At 41.4% G+C, this 14,012-nt stretch overlaps 1 protein-coding gene across 1 annotated transcript in view; it reads left to right on the forward strand.

The window, feature by feature from the left end:
• LOC145439606 (uncharacterized) overlaps positions 1–14,012 on the forward strand; it is a 231,524-nt gene that overhangs the window by 128,887 nt on the left and 88,625 nt on the right. The gene's annotated exons all lie outside the window — the stretch shown is intronic.

A 14,012-nucleotide genomic window follows, 5' to 3' on the forward strand; every position in this document is an offset into this window, starting at 1 on the left:
ATATATATAATGAAGATCATATATATCAGAGGAAAACAAAACTATTCGACCTTAGAGCAACAACACGAATATACAACACCGGTGACATCCTCACGCAATAAAACGAAGGGAGAACATTGTTTTCTAATGGATAGAACGAAGCTACCGCATGAGATCGAACAAAACCGGATAGAATTCATCGTGATTGAATGTACCGACAAAGTCATCCTTTCTACGTATTTTAGTCGTACCCGCGAGAGATAGAAAATTTGCATTATTAGGTTAACTACCGGATATAACGAAGCCTAATGCATGAGATGGAACAACACCGAGTATGAATTTATTCTGATTGAATATAACCACAAGACCATCCTACTACGTATTTTAGACATTCCCTCGACACTTAGAAAATCAGAACCTAATCGAGATGATCCCGGATGATCCTTTTACGGTTTTGTGTTTGCTGGGACGGAAGGTGCAAATAATCCGATCTGAAAGTACTATTCAGGTTACGTAGAAATCAATAGGCACAGCGCGAAAAGACTTGAGAGATCGGTCATTTGTCACGACTAAACTACGACGTCTTCATGTAGCACCGCGATCCCTATACTGTAACGTTATCATGTCGCGTCTATATCAGCTACCGTGTCGCCGCACCCATAAGAATAACGATATATTAAAGTCGCATTCACCGTAAACGTTGGGATTACTTCAAATTGGTCATATATAATAATTTGTGACATATACATTAACTAAGAACCAATCACGTGACTATTTACTATTCCTGATACCTATTCAACACAGCGCGAGAGTTGACTATACCCGAAAGGGCGATTCACGACCGCACCCATAAGAACACATGGCGAGTCACCAGAGAACAAGTAAGAATACATGACAGACAGGTTACGAGCTCGTCCAGAAACAATGGCACCGGTTGAGTGATCCCTATACCGAAAAGGGTCACCGGTTCAAGACGAGTTTCGAGGCACCGGTTGAGCGATCCCTATACCTAAAGGGTTACCGGTCGAGTGATGCCTATACCAACCCAGGCACCGGTCGGGTGGAAGGGGGGGGTCAAAAGGGTCACCGGTTCAGGACGAGTTTTCGCGGCACCGGTCGGGTGCACCCATAAGAGCCCCATGTTAAAAACACCAAGTCACGACCGATCAACTACACTACTCACCTGAAGCCTTCAGCACATCTTTAACAAATAGCTGAAGAGAATGTGCAAACCAGATCACATTTTTCAAGTTTGCTTCTACTCCACCCATCCCCTTGGGTCTTGACCATGACAAGCATTTCAACAATTAATTGATCAATATTTTATGCTCTATTGTCAGAATTGGTCCATGTCATCATGGAATCAAAAATTTCCTTGTATAAATTGTTGGCTTCACTCCACATTTGCTTGATTTTCTTGCAATCTATGCTCGCATATTTCCTATCATGGTGGCCCCTCCAGTCAGATGACTTCATACATTGCTGGTATATTTCGCTCTGTTGGTACCAAGCCTTGGCTTGTCAGCTTCTTACACAGACACCACCAGCACTATCTACAGAAATTTGTTCGACGCGACGCTTTTCTTTATGATCACGAGGGTCAGTCCAACATGAATGAAGTACTCATTTCTCTAATCGATTGAAAGCTTTTGCATATAACTATCCAGCCACAGCCAGCTAATCTCTGTCATCGGTGATCGATCACTGCAGGGGGATTCCCACAAAGTCAGTGGGGCATAGCCAGGCCGTGTTATTTTTGGCATATGCCAAAACTGCCAAAAATAGCTTATTTTTGGCATTTTTCAATTTTTATTTTTGGCAGTTTTGGCATCGACCTCTAAATAGATATTTTCAGACTCGAATTAGTCATAAAAACGCTTTATTTGGGTCAGTTTATCAATAGAGACCAAAAAATGTGCAGCTTCCACTTATAATAAGTACCAACAAACAATAATAAGAAGAAAAAACCTAGCGATTACATAGGTTAATATTATCAAACAAAACCACAAAATGTGCAGTATCCATTCGGAATCGGTGCCAATAAGCAAAAAGAATGAGAAGCCTAACAAACACGCTCAACTCCTGATTGTTACAGCTTTTGAATAGACTTAAATTGTTTGCACTGTAACAGTGCTTCCAAACTCAGGTCAGCAAAGTTTCTCCTGAATTAATTTTTCGCCCAACGAATGTGGGAAATATCGGTTTCAACAGTAGCCGTTGAGGGAAAGAATGTTGCCAGTCCCCTACAAAAGGTTTTCAGAGCTTCAAAATTTCGGAGGGCAGAACCGGCTTCCAAGCATCATGAAAAGAGATCACTGCGCTAGTGCCATCGATCTCATCGCGAAAAGAATTTTCTTCCCGATACTTTTCCAGGAGTTCCCTGTGTTGTCTCTTAACACATTCTATTTTGTAGCGCGACCATCCCATCTCCATCAGTCTACGGATATATTTTAGCAGTACTTTTGTCACGTAAGATGGCTTTAATATTAATAACTCACATGGAAGAGTCCTGGGAAGGTTATCTTGTTTAAGAACATTAACGCAACAAGACTGTCTGGCAAAACGAGACTGCAGCTCAGAAATAGCCGGACTGTTTGTTGTGTCACAATGCTCAACTTGATCACAATGCAAAAATCTTAGTTGAATTTGGGGGTTCCAGATCCATGAGCAGAATACAATTTATATTTTAGTAATCAGTACAGCGGCAGCTTTCCATTGATACCCGTTTTATCAAATTTAGCGCTCGGCAAGCCGGTTAAAAATGGCCGTAAAATTGCCTTTGGACAAATGGAAAGTGTGACGTAAACCAAATGCAGTTAGCCGTTCAATCTCGCTGTGCCCACACCTTTTAGGACACCATGCTTTTTCCCCTAATGCAGGGGTTCCCAACCTTTTTCCACCCACGTACCATTTTGAGGTTTTATGCAGTGCTCGCGTACCACCTATATAAGTTACGCGCGTCCACCATTTATGACGTCATACTCACGTATTTGACCTATGCGAGGTGTATTAACCAATTCTATTGAACTAGGCCAGGGATGGCAAACATACGGCCCGTGGGCCGGATCCGGCCCGCATAGCAATTCTGAGAGTTGAAAAAAGATTATATTATCCATCACATCCACAGTAATAAACCAAATTACAACGTCCGCGTTGACAGTTATATATCTTGTATTCATCGCAACGCATACGCAGAGCCAACGCCAGATTATGACTAAAGCAGGGGTGGCCAACCTTTTTGCCATTCATGGCCGCATTTCGACTACTCGTGCAGCCCACGGCCGCATTCCGGGGCATAGTCGTAATGCACGAGCTGCTGGACGCCAAATATACCCAGGTTAAAGTGTCTATGTCCATTTCTGGTGAACTCCGGACTAATCTATTTAATGATAGGCTTACTATGCGCACCAAAATCGCGAGTGGTCACTGGTAATGTTAAGGAAGGAAGTTCTGATAGTCGCGCGAAGCGCGAAAAATATTCCACTTCACCAATGAATTTCGTCATTGATATTAGTATTTACATATTACCCTCAAACATTTATCCTTTCTCATCCCGTGTGATCAGATTCACTGGTATAGATTTGATGTAGGGGTGCTTTCGAAAATTTAAAGCAAGTTATAAATTATGATGCATCTTCGGGTGGGCCAATTGGTATTAGTTACTTTGTAGCATGCTGTTATTTCTTGACCTCCCATCAGGATTGTTAGTATATAGTGAGGAGCACACGATTCCGAGCTGATATTTCCATGTGAGGCGCATCATTTTCCACTGATGTTCGCATCTGTATTGTGGGGCTCTGATTGCAAAGGGTGCTACTATATTAAGATCGAAAAATGTAGTCGCATTGAATAGCGCGAAGAAAATTTCAAGATTAATTAAAATCTTCCAGGAAATCGGGAGTCAATTCGTAAATTCGAATTGCATGTCGACGGTCGCCAACACATACTAATTGAATTGCGTGTCTACGGCCACAAAAATTCCCTCTTACGGCCGCAGGTTGGCCACCCCTGGACTAAAGCAAAGGGAACACTTAAATATGTCTACTTGTATCGCCGGTAATGCCATTGTTTTAGCGGTTCTTAACTGTATTCAACTGGACAAACATCGTATTTTCGCATTGCTCGCAAATAATGGTGTTGCGACTCGCCAGAATGAAACTCCTACGATCCGTGCAGTATCTATATATGCTTGATAATAAAGTATTCCAGCGAAAAGCAATGGCACGAGGCAACATTTTGGATTCCGTTGACTGGTCCGGCCCGCGAGCGATTTCATGACTTCGATCCGGCCCGCGATGCAATTTGAGTTTGACAGCCTGAACTAGGCATTATCAGCCAGGGTTGATGGGATGCATGGAATTGTTTTTTTTTTTTCAACACCAGTCACAAGAAACACTCAACAAAAGTTAATTTATTTAATGCGATGGCTGCATTCGTTTATTTTCCACTAGCTTGTCGATGCGTGGCATACGTTTGCTTACAGCGCATCGAAAGTCATGTATGGGCGCAACAAGTCGGTTTCGTTTCTTCGACTTGACAGTCATCAGGGATGAAAAACCTTGCTCGCATTCCCACGTATAAGGGAAAATTAGCAGCTGGGGAATAGCGTGAGACGACGGCTTCAAAAAACTCAAAATCAACCTCACCTGAACTAATAACTCCCTTCGGTCGAAAAAAAACGGAGTCTACTCGCGTACCACCTGATAAACCTTCGCGTACCACTTGTGGTACGCGTACCACAGGTTGGGAACCACTGGGTTAATGAGTCTGCGGCAGAAAAACGAGAATTGTATCTTTTGAAGCATCATTTTGACATCGAATGCGCATGATACGCCGGACGATCGCTTCCTATTTTGTTGACTGGGCGAATATGTTCAATTATTAATTACGTGGCCTTCATTTTCCAAGACAACAGCTCACTCAGCGCTACTGGTAAATCTGATTACGTGGGCTGAGAGACATATATATATGCAATTGCCACCTATACATTCATGAATTATACAAAATTTTAGCGACCAGGCCACGCAAACTTCGCTAACCATCGAAATCACGCGACTGGGCTTTGGGGGGCGAAGCCACCAGAAGTTTAGTTTATTACGATTTGGGTGCGCAAGACAACCGTATTTTAGGGGGGCTGACGAAGGGCTGTTACGGCCCTCTCTCTTACCCCTTGTCTTTATTACATCCCTTACAATATGGGTTGGGGGGCGTTAGAGCTCGATAATTTTTGAAGGGGGTCGCTGGAGGGGAAAGGTTAAGATCCAATGCTCTATATCAGTGGTTCCCAATCTTTTTCGACTCATCGCCTCCTTTTCAGGCTCAACGTTGATCATCGCCCCCACAATTTTATGAACCAAAAAATCGGTATACAAACTGCAATCTTTGGCGGGTTGTCTAAAAAAAGGTCTACTTTGACGTTCGAATTTCGAGAAAAAGGTCATTTCTCCGACTTCGCCGTTTTAACGCGTCATCGCCCCCCGTCACCCCCTTTGTCCATTTTCGCCCCCCTAACGCCCCTGACCGCCAAATCGCCCCCTGGGGGGCGATATCGCCCACGTTGGGAATCACTGCTCTATATGAAAGATATACATTGATACAAAGCTAGACGAAAGGAGACACGAGAATTCTGTTTACTGTACGACATCTGTCTCTGAAAAGACAGAAAGCAAGGTCTTGTCGCTTCTCTCGTCTCGCGAAGTAGAGCATGACGGAGTCACTCACGCTGTTAAACCACCATGACAACCATCATGGACATAATTGATGAGCAAAACCCTCTAAATGTCACTCTCTAGCTACTACTATACTTGCAATACAAAATAAAGAATATCGGCCTGGTGTAAAATGACCAATGTGGTCGAAACACCATGCATATCAAACAAACTAACTTGCAAAAAAATGGTTGCATACTTTAAATTTTCGGTTGCTTTCAATGTTTGACGGTCCGGCGCCCGCCAAATATTTTTTGAAATTATACCGGTCCGTGAGATAAAAAAAAATTTAGAACCGCTGATTCCATGGATAGGCTAGTTCTGCAGTATTCCTCTTCAATGAAGTTGACTGTGACAAGCATCGCTCGGTTGTTTTGAGCACGCAAAATGTCCGTGTCTGGTCGAACGTTGTTGTTGTTTGTGGTATACATGGTGTTTGTCGACTACACTATGGTCATTTACACCAGGCCGATATTCCTTAATTTTGACTCCGTATCTGCGGACTTGTAGCACGGCTTCCTTCTACGTTTTTTGTAACTCGCGGTGTACACCGCTTACGAGAATGACATGGCGAGGAGAAGCCTCCAACACTTGGGTATGAATTCTGGAGTCGACCTCAGTCGTACTCGAACCCACACCCCATTGGTGTTGTAGCTGTGGGTTATACCACTATGTTATCGCGCCATTGTGTCCTGGTCGAATGTGAAAGCTAAACTAATTAGGGTCGCACATTGGTTAATGTACATAGTATTGTATCGCAGTCGCTCCGACTATCACGGGATTCGGAAGTGACATTGGAGGAGTTATTCAGAAGGAAGCCGAAATGACGCAATTCGAGAGAGGCGAGATTGCCATAATAGAAATTGATGATCACAGGTGGTATACTGTGCGGATACGTGCGATCGACGCTCAAGCAGGTTGGTTTTAAATCGAAGGTCTGGAAGTGGAATAATATGGAATATGTGAATAAACGTCATGGGTGTAAAATAGCTGTATTTATAAGATTTCCACCATACTATGGGGTGTCGATTATGTAGGCGTTATTTTCGGATAAAAAATGTGCATTCTCGCCCATCCGATAGGTGAAAATGGGTCACTAATACCAATTCTTATGGAGATATGTCCCATGGGCGCGGTGGGTTCTGAATTCGTGCACCAGCCAGGAAATACCTAAAATATGGTGCAGGGTAAGCTAAATCTAAAACGCAGAGAACCATCTCACTATTCTATATCAATCAATCTAATCAAGCTAAATCTAAAGCGCAAAGGACCATCGCACTGTAAGCTACCGGCTATATGTGAACCAAAAAATGTAGACGTGTGAAAATTGATTCAAAATGTTTCCTATATCTACATTTCCAGAAAGCTTAGTCGAAGTTCTCGTCGAACTCCGGTATGGCGGAAAATATAAAAGATTTTACCGCCTCCAAGACACAGTCTTGGACGTCCTCCATGGTATTCATATTTTGATGGGCATATATCTTATCCGTATCTCGGATAACGAAACGGGGGACGTTATTGACGAAGATACCAAACTTTCGACCCTGCTATTGGAGAAGCGCTTGAAAATACTACGTGCCAGAACGGTAAGCAATGGTCGGTTCATATCAACATTTAAGACACCGTTGCTAGATTATTAGTAATCGCTCGATCGGCGGTACAGTACTCTTATCGGAAAGGGCTGTATTCACACTTAAAAGTCGGTACACGAAGATACAACCTATACTTCACAAACTATGAAGGAACGATTCTGATGATGCATGGTGTCGGTGTAAAGCGGTGTTTTATATTGTACGTGTCTGCATACATACCTTCCTACGTCCCAACATTACTTCGTACTCAATTTGTGCTTAATCTAATTCTTTGTCAAGCATCATTTGAATTAGAATTAGGTGTTTGATTTGTACCGCGGTACGACTGACTCTGAAGCAGACTCGGTTTTCGTGGTCCACCTTGTGGGTGCGAATACACACTCTTTACGCCAGAGGTCTCAAACTCAAATGTGCCAGCGGGCGAATTTCCTAGTTTTTGATGACTCTTCGGGCCGCAGCATCAATAATACGGATATTCAATGTATAATTTCCAAATATGCCTTATTTGACGGTAGCTTGCAGGCAGGCATTCCACAAACATCTTAAAAATGTAATTTACCATTGTACTATTCACGGTTGACACGGAAAAATCACATTTTCAAATATTGAATAAAATTGTTTTTGTGCCGGGCATAATTTGTTAAAATAATGAGTTATATATATCATTCGAGAGGATGCATCATGACATCGTCAAACTGTCGGGTTATAATATTGCATCTACTGGACCTTTGACGTACCAAAATTTTATGTAGAATATTTAAAAATGTACTCAAAATTGATCAAAAACTACTGGAATATAATCATTATTGAGCCATAGTAATGGCATTGTTTCTTAACCTTAGAGATCGTACCCCTCGTGCTTCCAATAAGATTTCTCGTAGCCCCTGTTCATTTTTAACACAATTTCTGATGGGACTTATATTAAAATCAGAAAGCCCATTCATATAAAATCGCGCGTAGCGCGAAGACCATTTTCCAGTTGAATAAATTGGCCAGGAAAATATTCCACAGCATATAGGCATAACTCCACAATGCATCTTGTACCCCCTGATCAGATGCTTCGTACCCCGAATGGGTCTACGGACCCTGGTTAAGAACCCCTGGAATAGAAATGTCCAATCATCGATGAATTCATTGGTGTTACAGCTGTAGAGCGTACTACTCTCTTACTCGTCACCGATATTATCATGGATGAAGGGAACAAACCACACCCAGCATGTAACCAACTATACGTCACGGTGGTCACAAAATGCCGAAGGTTGCCATACTGACCTGATTAGATAGCTATAACGCAAGTTACGACCTTTTGATATATTACTATTTCCATGGCATTTTCCCAGATTGTTGCATCCGTAGGATTACCAAGCGAACGTTCTGAGTCGCAAGTCCTTCTCTGATTTTAACGTTTGACTCGACTCAACTCGTCATTTTTATTTAATCTCCCAGTCAATACGAAATCGACTAAATCTACGAACGATCGCTCCGAAGTCCAAATCACAATTTTCAGTCACGAATCATCGACGGGTCATGATTTATTATCATGAACTAGAAATGTGACGTAATAGCTGATCTTCTACCGCATGGTAGCTTTCAAAAGTGATGTGATAGTGTAGTTTGTTGAGATTTCAGCGATTTTTATAGTATTTTTAGGGTGTACTTTAAGTTCTTATATCTAAAAAGATATGTGGCACTTGAATATATTGTCAAATACTTGAAATTCCAAAATGCCGTCGCGGGCCGCACAAATTGTTCTCGCGGGCCGCATGCGACCCGCGGGCCGCGTGATTGAGAGCTTTACGCTAAGAGTGTATGGCTCAGTTGGATATGCTCCAATTAAGAGTGACAGAAGAGGTGAAAGAAGACGACGACGTAAGAGATGGGCCAGGAACATACGACTCGGAAACGCTTTAAAATGCTAGAAGGTGCTAATCCAGGTAAGATTTCCCGCGCTTGATGGCTCACTCGAGTCGTCCTACTCTGCTTGTACAGATTTTCGTTCCAATCATTTCAGATGGGCACAAGTATGCAACAGACCCTCATGCAGGCTGGTTGTTGATCGATGAAGGCCTGGGTATGTAATTATGTTCATTGTTCATATGTCATGTTTGTACGAGTGCGTGTATGTTCTAAAGTTTGTGCTTAGCATATATATGTGTATGTGTACGTGCAGAGATGTCAAATTTAATTTGGGTCGCGGGCTGGACCCAAGCCTTCTGATCGCTTGCGAGGCGGACCAGACGATTGGTGCAACAATGTTACCTCCAAATTCATACCTTTGTTTTTCAGTAGATATAGACACCATGTGAGAGGACGAATGTATTATATCACCATAAAAGCTGACGCGTTATAATTCTCCAGCTAGCTTACACTTGACGTGCTACAATTCACAGGGCAACAATTTTGAACGAAAAATTTGTTGAATTTGATTTTGCACATGAATTAGACTAATTTTGGTTTGCTGATTCCAAAAATGCCGCAGGTTTTCTTCTACCACGTCAAGTTTTGCTCTACGACATATGCCAAAAATATGCAAATTTTCACGAATTTAGCCATATTAATTTTCCATACCATATAGACATCCACAATTTTATCATATAATAAGGTATATAGCCAAGGGGTCAATTGCATTATTAGGAAAAAAGGTATTGGTATCTATCCAGGCCGATGCTTTCACCCATTTTTAGTTAGAGAATGCAATTATCCGAGGATATTCCAGATACATATTTGATGCAAGCTGCAGGATATGGCAAGAAAATAAACATTACATTTACTATCAGCCAGTGTTGGGATGACTCAAGTCAGGAGTTGACTCGAGTCACCATTTTCGGATGACTTGACTTGACTCGAGTCACTTTGCTAAAATAACTTGACTTGACTCGGCTTATCAGAAATGGATTGACTCGTGACTCGGAGCAAAGTTCACGAGTCAATTTCTAGTCATCAAATAATCGTTCTCCATAAAATTCACTGTATCTTGCATAAGTTCGGATTGTTCGCTGGTGTAACCCGTGAGAGCGACCAAACATTAAATGATCGTGCTTTTTACTGAGCCACCATTGTTCTTTCACAAATAAATTGACCGCAAACGAATTAATCGAAGCTTACGTTGTCGTAAACTAGTATAGTAAAGTATTTGATAGAAAAATGTCTATTTCTGTTCTCTGTTCTTACCTTAAATGCATCTCTACCTACAGCCAATAATGATCAAGACCGGCGCATCATCACAAATCCTATGTATGAGTTGCTGTTTGTGGTATTCATGGTGTTTCGACTATATTTCATTTAATACCAGGCATCTATTCCTTATTGTGATTTCTCATTTGCCGACTTGTAGCACGGCCCACATTCGTTCTTGGCGTTTCTTAGATGTCACATACGTGAGTCAGACGGCGAGGAGGGGCCTAGACAAACCCTCCAACACTTACAAGTGAATTCTGGAACCGAACTCACACCTAGGGCTGGACAAAATCGAGTACCTGAGTGATTCGACTCAGAATCACGTATTATGCTTCGAGTCGAGTATTCGGGTATTACTCATTATGACGTCATAACGGAATGTAATATGTCCTTGTTCAAATGTGTACCTTTTATGCCACTACAAAAAATATAATAACTGTTATGAATCACATTGAAGCTACTTTGGTATATTTTCGACCATACCGATCGATTTCATTGCACTTTGGGACAATGTTGTGGATGATCATGATTTTGGAAATATGTTGTTTCCAGAATCGGTCGTAGCTTTGTACTATGTTTTGTATGCTGCGATAGGCCAATCAAGGTTTCAAGGCTTTTGCAGTAGAAACTATGTATCGAAATGAGAATTCTCGGTGATAAATTAACATGCAGGAGCTAGGAGCGTATAATTTCAGTACTCGAAAAAATTGTCTTTACTACTCGGCTCGATTCAGATTCGAGTACTCGAATCATTGTGCCCAGCCCTACTCACACCCTATTGGTGCTCCAGCTGTGTAACGTACCACTAAGTTATCTCGCCACTGTAAGTATGAATTTGGCGTACGTCTTTATCTCCAATGAAACCCCGAGACTGGCTCAGAAACCCCTGCCATTCCATGGAATACCCTGTTGAGACCCACTGGTCTAAACACTAAAGCTTGCTCCAAATTGCTGGAATTGGAAACGGGCTATTAAATATGGGAGATCGAATCAGCATTTCAAACGGTCGTTATGTCGATTTTGAACCCGTAACACCCTGCGTATTGCATTGTACCGGAATGTGACACCACTGTATTCACAATTCGACTACGGATTCTAATTCCCTCCAACCATTAAGGATGTATCATCACTCCTAAAAATAAATTACCCAGGTAATTTACTGTGAACTTGCAAGGCCAACCAAAATTTTATTAGCATGACCGCTAAATTTGGGACATTGATGGCTAATATATCAGTTCTGACGCAGTGGCGTAGCCAGAATCCGGGATTTTTCGTCGATTTTCGTATAGGACCATAAAGTAGAACATTTCTTTGGCTGAAAAGGTTGGCCACCCCTGTCCCAACTGAATCAAGATTGCATGGGCATTGGGTCATATATCACGAAACGCATAATGAAAAATTGTGATGCAGACAACATTGCCAGAATGAAGCAACACAGCAGTGTACGCACAACTTCAGTGTTGCCAGCCAATAAATGGTGCTGTCGAACGTTATTTCTTCATTCTTGGCAAGCTACTTAGTAAGGACAGACACTTTCTAGTTTTTACCTGAGAATATCGGAAAGCATCTTTCCTAGTACTACAACAAATTTTAATTATTTCTACCATAATGCGTGATGTAACTACTGGAATTCTTCATAGGTTCAGATTTCGTTGAATTAAAATGTTTTCATGTAAAAATTTGTCAGTTTGTAAGTCAAAAATTTTTTCAGGGCAAACTATACTTCGTAAGGACAGACAGTTCCAACCATAAATGAAGATAAGTAGAAAAATTCTAACATTATGTGCGAAAACGCCTAATTTACATACACGAGCACAAAATTTTGATAAAATAAAGCTTTTTATTGTCATAAAATGTCAAAACTCTCAAATTTTAGGTCAAAATCTTCCGTTTTTCAGGTTGAAAAATCGCCCTAGTCATCACACATAAAATGTATGATTTGAGTGTGTGTCATGTTTTTGACCTTCCATGGAACACCGGCTACGAAGCACTGTTTTAGTCGTGACCTGGCGTTATCCCTGGGTATGTGCTGTGAGAAATATAGAGAAATTCGCTATAAGCGTGGGCGTTGGAATTTGGTTCATAAGTAATAAATCGCGATTCCGGTTTACGTGGGGCTGGGGACCCTTTGAGCCAAAACTGATACGCCAGTGCGAAAACAGACATGTGAATTATATATTTTTTGACTATATTATATTCTCCATGTAACCCGCATTAACGTTTCGCATTGACGTTTTCTTTTCTTTGAAGAACTACTACTTTCTGGTCCATTATTTCAAAAGCCAGTGAACTCAGTGAACTCAGTGTGCACATTTGCCTTTCCTTAGTTTGATGTCAATATCAGCGACTTGGTTCCTAATGGTGACTAGAATGAAACCGTAACAACGGTGTCGGATGGTTATAACGCAGCCTCAGAATTGATTCGCGGGCCGCGTGTTTGACACCGCTGCCATACTTCAAAAATTCACATTTGATGGATAGAATAGACCAAATTGCTTTGTGAAATCACCGACCTTTTGACTCCGAAGTTATATAGCAGTGCGGCCACTGCATTATATTCATTGAGAACTATATATAAATATATGTATGATTGCATTTAAAACAAACTGTGCTTTAAAACACTTTGTTTAAAACATGTTTTAAACAGTGTTTTAAACATCTGACTTCAAAATAAAGTATTGCGATTCTTTTTCAATCATTGTCTAATTATGCCATAATCGTGGAAATACTTTCGAGAAAACACGTGATGTGAGCCTACGGACGATTTGAACCCAATATAATCGACGTATACGATGTGGGGCGAAATCGTCATCGGTTCAACAGTTATAGCATGTAGATCATTGTTACGGAATGGGTGTTCTGATGATGAAGACCGCCGACGTAAAAATGCTGCATAACGACATGGTTGGTTAAGATAGTTTTGGTCTGTTTGGGACAGTGGTCGCAAACCGTATTCCTTGAAGGAGCCATATTTGCCCTATATTTGCAATTGCAATGTCATTCCACTGTGACGCCACAATTAAAGATTCATGACGTAATGGTTAAAAAAAAACAGTAAAAAACATGTTTTAAACAAGGGCCATGTTTCAAACATGTATGTTTTAAATTGATTTTTGTATTTCATGCAACCCATATCTTTATATAACTTGCATAAAACGGTTTCGCATTGGCGTTTTCGCCTCGCTGTTAATAATCTAGCCTTTGTTCCATGTATCGAGAAAACTCAGAACTGGGTTGCACTATTCTGTCTTCTCGGAATTTGACGGTACACACGCACACAACATATAGTAGCCGGCAATTGCGAAGGCTCGCCGAACGTGGCTACCTAAACTTATGGTCGTATAGCCAGGTTTTATCCAGCAGGTTTTATCACAGTTACTCTGACTGAAAGTGGTTCAGGAAAATTGATTGCAAAAGCCAATGTGGGCGACGCCAGCATGATGGAATCCAACCAGGGCGCGGTAGCGATTAAAATAGGCTCGGCGATTCGTTTCGGTTAGATCTGCACCATTTCACTCATTTATGTTCCATTTATTCCAGATGATACTGATTCTGG

This window comes from Botryllus schlosseri, chromosome 5 (genome assembly GCF_051294905.1).
Source record: "Botryllus schlosseri isolate E-star chromosome 5, Bs_hap1, whole genome shotgun sequence".
Lineage (NCBI taxonomy): Eukaryota > Metazoa > Chordata > Ascidiacea > Stolidobranchia > Styelidae > Botryllus > Botryllus schlosseri.